This window comes from Aotus nancymaae, unplaced genomic scaffold, assembly GCF_030222135.1.
Source record: "Aotus nancymaae isolate 86718 unplaced genomic scaffold, 86718_ANA_hifiasm-v0.15.2.pri h1tg000022l_1, whole genome shotgun sequence".
Taxonomy (NCBI): domain Eukaryota; kingdom Metazoa; phylum Chordata; class Mammalia; order Primates; family Aotidae; genus Aotus; species Aotus nancymaae.
Window position 1 is genome coordinate 8,069,633 of NW_026988435.1, and position 8,158 is coordinate 8,077,790.

Here is an 8,158-nt window from a genome sequence, read left to right on the forward strand (position 1 = left end):
ACAAATTCTTATTGAACAAATCAGTGTTTATTTTAATGCATCAAAATGTACATACATGCTTCTCCTAACAGACTATAATTCTTCCTAGTCATTGCTTTCTAAAACTAAATTATAGCAACTAATAGATCTGAACTAATGCAATCTTATTATCAAAAAATTTTCATAGTTGCCTTAATGGAAAGAAAAATGATATTTGGTTTCAGAAATAATAAGTCATATATATCTTTTACATCATGATTGTGGAAATTTTATTAGCAAAATATGGAAATAAATTATCCAATAATTTAAACTGTAGATAGTATGAATCTCTTCATAAGATCAAACAGGTACTAAATATTACGGTAAAATTTGTAAAATTGTTTTATTCTAAAGTATTTTTATATGTTTTCTCTTCTTACAACGATCCTAAAAATATTTTCAGTTGTCCTAAACCATGATATGGCATGACACAGATAGTCCAAAACTAATCTATCACAAAATTATTCAATATAATGTAAATTAAAGCTAGCATTTATATTTATTAAGTTTTAAATATGTACACATACATGTATATGCAGGCATTCATGTAACTGATTCTGTAATTATTCATTACAGCCCACTAGGTCACCTAATGGGATGACAACTGAGTTGTCATGAACTAGAATATTGGACAGATTGCAGAAGCTTACAATTATAAGCATAAAATTTTGCAGATGAAAATATAAATAAATTTAAACCATCAGAGAAATTAGGTCAATAGCACAGTGTTTAACTGTAATCTCCTGAGATTTGCATTTTGAAATCCAGGGATTCTGCATGCAAAAGAATAATCCCATTACAATTTTACTATGCTGTAGCAATTGAGAGGAACTCTGTACCATATTACAGAAAGGACATGCAGTGACCTCACTACAACTAAGCCCCAATGTTAAGAGATTACCATTGCTGGTTAATATATTAAAAACCAAATAAAAGAAGAGTTTGGGCAACCTAGTTTTACTGCTAATACCATTAATATCACTTGAAATCCTCTTTTCCTTTCAAATGCTTGATGAGGTGTCAAATGGTTATATAGCCACTATATGCAAATGGATGCCTGACTTCTATGTTCTGTGACACAGGGTAATAGTAGTGTACACTATAAATCAGTTGGTGACATAAACTCAGCCTGTGAATTGCCGATGGATCATACTTTCCTGTCATTATGGTTTTGTGCAAATGTGCACTTAGAGCTGTTAACACTACTGCAGGCTTTGAGTTACACCATGTGCCGGGTGCGGATGACCAGCTGCATGAACACGCCATTGCCATGCATTCCTTAGAGACTTAAAATGGCTTTTGCATCACTTGAAAATGATATAAGATCACTGTGTTCTATTTGTGAATACTGTAATATTAATGTTTATTTCAAAATTTAAGAGGTAAAATGAGAAGAATATTTTTATTATAATTACTAAAAAAGAATAAGGAAATGAATGTTAAATTTAAATTACTATGGCTTCACCTCTAGCCCTTCCCCTTGATCTACACTCACACACAAAAGTCCTTCGTAGGTGCAGAGTTTAATAAAAATCTTGGAGAAAGGAAGAAGTTATACTTGAAAGCAGCAAAAAATTTAAAATTCATTGTTAGAGCCTTATTCCTAAGAACCGTCCACACGCCCCATCACGTGGCTCAGCCCTCCTTTCTACTGTCTACTCTCTCCTCTTTTCCTTCCTCCTTTTCTCTGTGCCCACCCATTCAGAAGAAAAACAAATTCTATCTTTTTACATACAGTAATTCAGAAATTGCCAGCCCCGAACCCAATTCAGCAAAGCAATGTCCACTGTATGTCTGAAGTTATATTAATAAGCTGTGCTCTTTTACTTCCTATAAATATTTGCAGGAATAAACAAAAAGTATAGTGATTTTATGTCCTCACTGATACAACACCACCTTTTAAAAAGCAGATTTGTTTTTTGGAAGCAGTATCTCACTTTGTCACCCAGGCTAGAGCGCACGGGGGCAAACACAGCTCACTGCAGCCCCAACCTCCTAGGCTCAAATGAGCCTTCCACCTCGGCCTCCTGAGAAGCTGAGACCACGAGTAAGTGCCACCATGCCCGACTAATTTTTGTATTTTTTGTGGAGTCTGGGTTTCACTATGTTGCCCAGACTGGTCTCAAACTCCTCAGCTCAGGTAATCCACCCACCTCAGCCTCCCAAAGTGCTGGGATTACAGGCGTGAGGCACCATGCCTGGCCCTAAAAAGCAGAATATTTTCTCTGTCCAGTCTATCATCGATGGGCATTTGGGTCGGTTCCAGGTCTTTGCTATTGTAAACTGTGCTGCAAATACCTATGCAACAATCTTGTATGTTCTTCACATGTACCCCAAAACCTAAAATGCAATTAAAAAAGAAAAAAAAAGCAGAATATTTTTAAATAATCAATTTTTCTGTTATAAGTAAATCAAATGTTTAAATAAACAGCTTAAAATCTACTTGCTTGTAGCTTAGACTTGTGTTCATTTAAAGCATATATTGGTTTAAAATGTAAGCCTAATTGTATCACTTAAAAACAAATCTAAACGAATATAAAAAATAAATTATAATGCCTAGAATGTGAGAAATTTCCAAAATTAAAATGAGAATAAATTATAGTCAGAAAACAGTTTATTCAGTCTTTTCCCTATAAGTGAGGTATCACAGTGAACTAACAATAGCGTAACAAACGAGAATGGCGATCTCCAGACACTTCAGGATCTCCGCTATGCACCACAACTTCCAAGTCCACATTGAGTTGATTATTTTGATTATCTTATAGAAGTAGATAATTTTAATACTAGCCATACATGAACAAATGCTGATAGAATTAAAAATCATTAGCCAAATAAATACTTAGCCAAAAAACTTATCCCTAATAATTTCTAGCTTCTGTTCAGAAATGACCTGTGCTTCTTGATCTAAGGCATGTCCAGTGGTTTCACCTTGCATTACAAGAGAAATACAAATAAATCTCCTAATAGAATTTCACCTCTTCTGATTTCTAAGATTCTGAGAACTAAAGAAATCACTTGGGAAATAAGTCATCTTGAGACAGGTGGTACTTAAGGTATCAGTTGACAATTAGTCACCTTTCTGCAAGGACACAGAAAACATAAATAATATTATTTGGCAGGGTGCAGTGGCTCACGCCTGTAATCCCAGAACTTTGGGAGGCCAAGGAGGGCAGTTCACTAGGTCAGGAGATAGAGACCATCCTGACCAACACAGTGAAACCACGTCCCTACTAAAATTAAAAAAAAAAAAAAAAAAAAAAAAAAAATTAGCAGGGCATAGTGGCACGTGCCTGTAGTCCAAAACTACTAGGGTGGCTGAGGTAGGGAAATCACTTGAACCCAGGAGGCAGAGATTGCAGTGAGCCAAGATCACACCACTGCACTCCAGCCCAGGCAACAGTGGGAGATTTTGCCTCAAAATAATAATAATAATAATATTTTGCTTTAAATATGCATATCTGAATATTGAGGAAGGAAATATTGGAATGGAGAGAAGAAGCAAATATATACAATGTTTGATGTCCTACAACACATAAGATCCATCACATACAAAAATTACTATTTATAGAAGTGGCTAAATCTTATTCTTAAATACTATGAATAAGCATTACACATAACCAGAAGACACAAAGTTACCTTGAGATTTAAGAAATCATAGGATCATTATCAGCTAACAGCGCAGCAAAAATTTAAAAACTACCTGAAGTGGAGATTATTCCAGTAGTCTAATAAAAGATGACTATTGAAATCTTTTCAAAGAACTTGGGAGATGCCAAACCACCTGAGCACATCAAACTATAAGGCGTACTATTATAAAAGCTTACCTAGCAACCCATAAAAACAATTATTCATATTTTACATGACATTTAACAAGGATATGAATAAAATCTTCCATATTTCCCTACACCCAATTGTCTATGTTTGAAAGTTGGGTTTTACATTTGATTTTGTGACTTGAAAGAAAGTAAACTAAAATGCATCCACCAACTAATGAAATTGAAAGCACAAACTCAAGCATTAAAAAGTCATTAAGTATAATTTCATAAATAATGAAGTAAATGTGTTTTCTTTATTAGTTACTAAATTTTGGTGAATAAATTTAGCACTTACTCTGTTACAGGGAAATACATGCAATTTTATATAGTTTTTAATGTAGTCCCTTTTGTTAATTACCCTCATATTCCTGAGTAAATATTCTCAGATGAGAACACTGAGGCTCAGAAAGTTTAAGTAACTTTTCCACATTCATGTAGCAAGCTAAGGTGGCAAGTCAGGTGACCAGCTCCAGCATTTATGTTCTTAGTCACGCCTCTAGAATTCCTCACAGGATTTTGAGAAATAGAAGCTTTAAATAGCTGTTCAAAAGACAACACTTTCTGAATGTATACATGTAAGAGCCAGCAATTCAAGTTCCCAGTAACTTTATGTTACCAAGAGAAATGCATGAATTAAAAAACTAGATCTGTCAGATATCCTTGATTCTACAATATCTATTTTTAAGCTCCAGCATTTTTTGAAATTGAATTTTGTCTTGCAATCAAAGAAAGCTTCTCATTTCCAGGCAGAGCATTTCCTAAGCATTTGAGAGCTTAAGAAATATAAAAGGCATCTATTCATCTGATTATTATCGTAGTAGCACAACACATGGTTACATTTTAACTAAAATTTGCATGACTAATTATGAGGTAAAATAATCTCCAGAATATTTCATTTTCATTAAAATGCAGCATTGAAACAAAAATAGCCTCAGTTTTCTCACCTATAAAAAGATTATAGGACAGTTTTTATCAATTTCTTGTGAAGATTAAATGTACAGAATGAGACCTGTGCTGGGTACATAACAGGCACTGAAGAAATGATTGCTGTTTTATGACAGTGCAAAATATGAGAAAGCAGAGGTAGATGCAGACAAGTGCAGAAAACAGAGCAGGATGTAAACTTATGAAAGAGAAGACAGCATATTTCAACAGAAGAAAAATCTGCTTAATTTCTTGTACGTCAATCACTAAGTGCTTTGCAGGACCTAGAAATGGATACCACTTCCAAGGAAATAAAGCAGTTTCGTATTGTCACTGAAAGATATGCAGAAATGTCATTTCCAACTCCTGTGGATTAAAACACAAGTCACATTTCCCCCGACCCAAAGATCTCTCACTTACTCTCTTCTCTCCAAGACGTGGTAATGCCTATATCAAGATATCTCACATATCCCATAAATATATACACCTATTATGTATCCCCAAAAATTGAAAATTAAATTATTTTTTAAAAAGAGCATGGATGGGAGCCTGAGGCTAGGGGACCACTTGAGCCCAGGAGTTCAGGACCAGCCTGGACAACATGGTGAAACCCTGTCTCTACGAAAAATACAAAAAAACTAGCCAGACGTGGCACATGCTCATACTCAGAAGGCTGAGGTGGGAGGATTGATTGATCCTGGGAGGTCAGGTTGCAGTGACTGGTGATCATGCCACTTCACTCCAGCCTGGGTGACAGAGCAAGACCCTATCTCAAAAATAATAATAATTTTTAAAAAGCGTGGTAGCCACACCATTCCACAAAACCCTGGGTTTGTTGCCATTGTACTGGATTAAATAGCGCCCCTTAAAATTCATGTCCACCTCAGAATATGACCTTATTTGGAAATAGGATCTTTGTAGGTATAATTAAATTAAGATGAGGCCATACTGGATTAGAATGGACTCTAAATCCAATGACTGGTGTCATTCTAAAAAGAGGAGAGGACACACAGAGGCACAAGAAAGAAGACCACCTGAAGACAGAGACAGATTGGAACACCGAGGATAGCCAAGAGCCACCAGAAGCCAGGAAGAGACAAGGAAGCACTCTTCCCTAGACGCCTCAGCGGGAGCGCATCTTGATTTCAGACTTTTCTTCCACAACTATGGGAGAATAAACTTCTGTTGTTTTAAGTGACCAAGTTAGTGGTATTTGTTACAGCTGCTGTAGGAAACTTACACCATCTCTGTATACTCACTCCCATCGGTGCTCTCCTAAATGCTGTCTTCTAGCCCAGTGAATTCCTCCTACTCCTGTCAATGCAAATCTCTCTGACTACTCCTGATCTCATTAACTATCTCTCTTAACAACTGAAGCCTATTAAATCTATCGCTCACAATTTAGCAACAGGCTGTAACCTCTTTAAGGGCAGAGCCATGTCTGACATTTGTATACCCCCATAATGTCAAGCACTTAGCAGATGCTCAACAAAAGTGTCTATACGACTAAGTCCAGGGCACAGGCTCTGAGTAACAATAAGAGCACGAGTTCTGGATCACGTCTTGGCTGTGTCCGTTATGACTGTACAATGTGTAGCCTCTTCTGCCTCTCTGTACCTTACTTGCCTCATGTGTAAAATTGAGGTAATGGCAGTATTTATATGCTTGCTCTAAGAAGTGATTAAATAGCGTAAGGCACCTAAAACAGTTCCTAGCATATAGTAAGTGGCAGAATACTACTAGATGCTATTATTCTTATTATTACATGTATTACTATATTCAGAAGACAATACATATTAAAATATACCTATTTAAGATTGGGTGCAGACAGCTGGGTAGAAAGGGGTCATAAATGAATGGAGCATAAGGAATTAGTAAAGTGCTTTGCTCTCAGAAAATACCAATATTTTTCTATAATAATCAGAAAGGGCATTTTTTTGAAGGCACCATCTAAATTTTTTTTTTTTTTTTTGAGATGGAGTTTCACTCTTGTTGCTCAGGCTGGAATGCAATGGCCTGATCGCTGCTCACTGCAACCCGGGTTTAAGTGATTTTCTTGCCTCAGCCTCCCGAGTAGCTGGGATTACAGGCATGTGCCACCATGCCCTGCTATTTTTTGTATTTTTAAAGAAAGAGGGTTTCTCCATGTTGATCAGGCTGGTCTCAAACTCCTGACCTCAGGTGATCCACCCACCTCAACCTCCCAAATTGCTGAGATTACAGGCATGAGCCACCACGCCAGGCCTAAACTTTTTTTTTTCTAAATGTAACCCTGTCCTTCTCAGAAGTTGTTAGCCAAAATTCCATGTTTCTTCATATGGCTTATTTATGCCAGAACCTAGTGTCTTCACTCGGGAATTTTTCTATCTGTGATATCTTCCTCTCTTCTCCGGCAAATCCTAGTAGTTAGCTTTACTTTAAAAACAAAAAATGAGGAGCAGGTAATTTACTTGCTGCATCTGGCCCAAATAAAATTTCTGTTTTACAATATATACAGCGTGATATTTTGCTATTTCATAGACATGTTTACAACAAAGTACTGAGAAAAATAAAGTTGGGAGAGAAAATACTTTTTTAAAAAGCTTTTTTTTTAGAAAGTTTCAGAGAAATAAAATTATTTGGGCTAAAGAAAGGATGTCAGATGAATGAAATCAACAAAGTTAAACATATTTTATGAAGACTTGAGCTTAAATTTCGGCAGAAAACAGCCAGATAAGATATAGGAAAGAATTTTATAAGGGTATAAATTTATAAAACATGAAGTCAAAAAAGAAAGAGATAAGCGCTCCTTTTTTTTAAAGAACTATTAAAAAGAATAATAATCTATCTGAACAGATCGTTTGTGATAAAAGGCTAGATATGGGTAACAGAGCCTATTCTGTAAGTCCCGAAATCAGCTTGAAATAAACATATATTAAACACATTTGGGTTAAAGAAAAATATTATCTGGAATTTTATTCCTGCTGGTTTTCCTCACAGTGATGATTATAATCAATTCTTTAACCTTTGTAATTATAGGAAAATGGACAACTTAATTACACATCACAGGATATAGTGAGAAGGCAGCTGCAGTGGTTGGAATTCAGGTAATAAAGACGTTGTAAAACAAGAAAAAACATTCATCAAACCAAATAAGGGTACTGTAAGAAAACACAGTCATACAAGTAGAGAAGAAAATTAATTAACCAACTTAGATCCAAAGTATCTCAAATTCTAACTAAATTTTAAATTAAAGTAACAGTTCACTTCACTATAATGCAAACTTTGTGATGACAGGGATACTATCACGTCACCTGTCCTATCCTCATTCCTTAGTACAACTTGGAACTTTTATTTCAACCAAAGAGAATAAGTCAGGCACAGAAAGACAGACTTTTCATGTTCTAACTCATTTGTGTGAG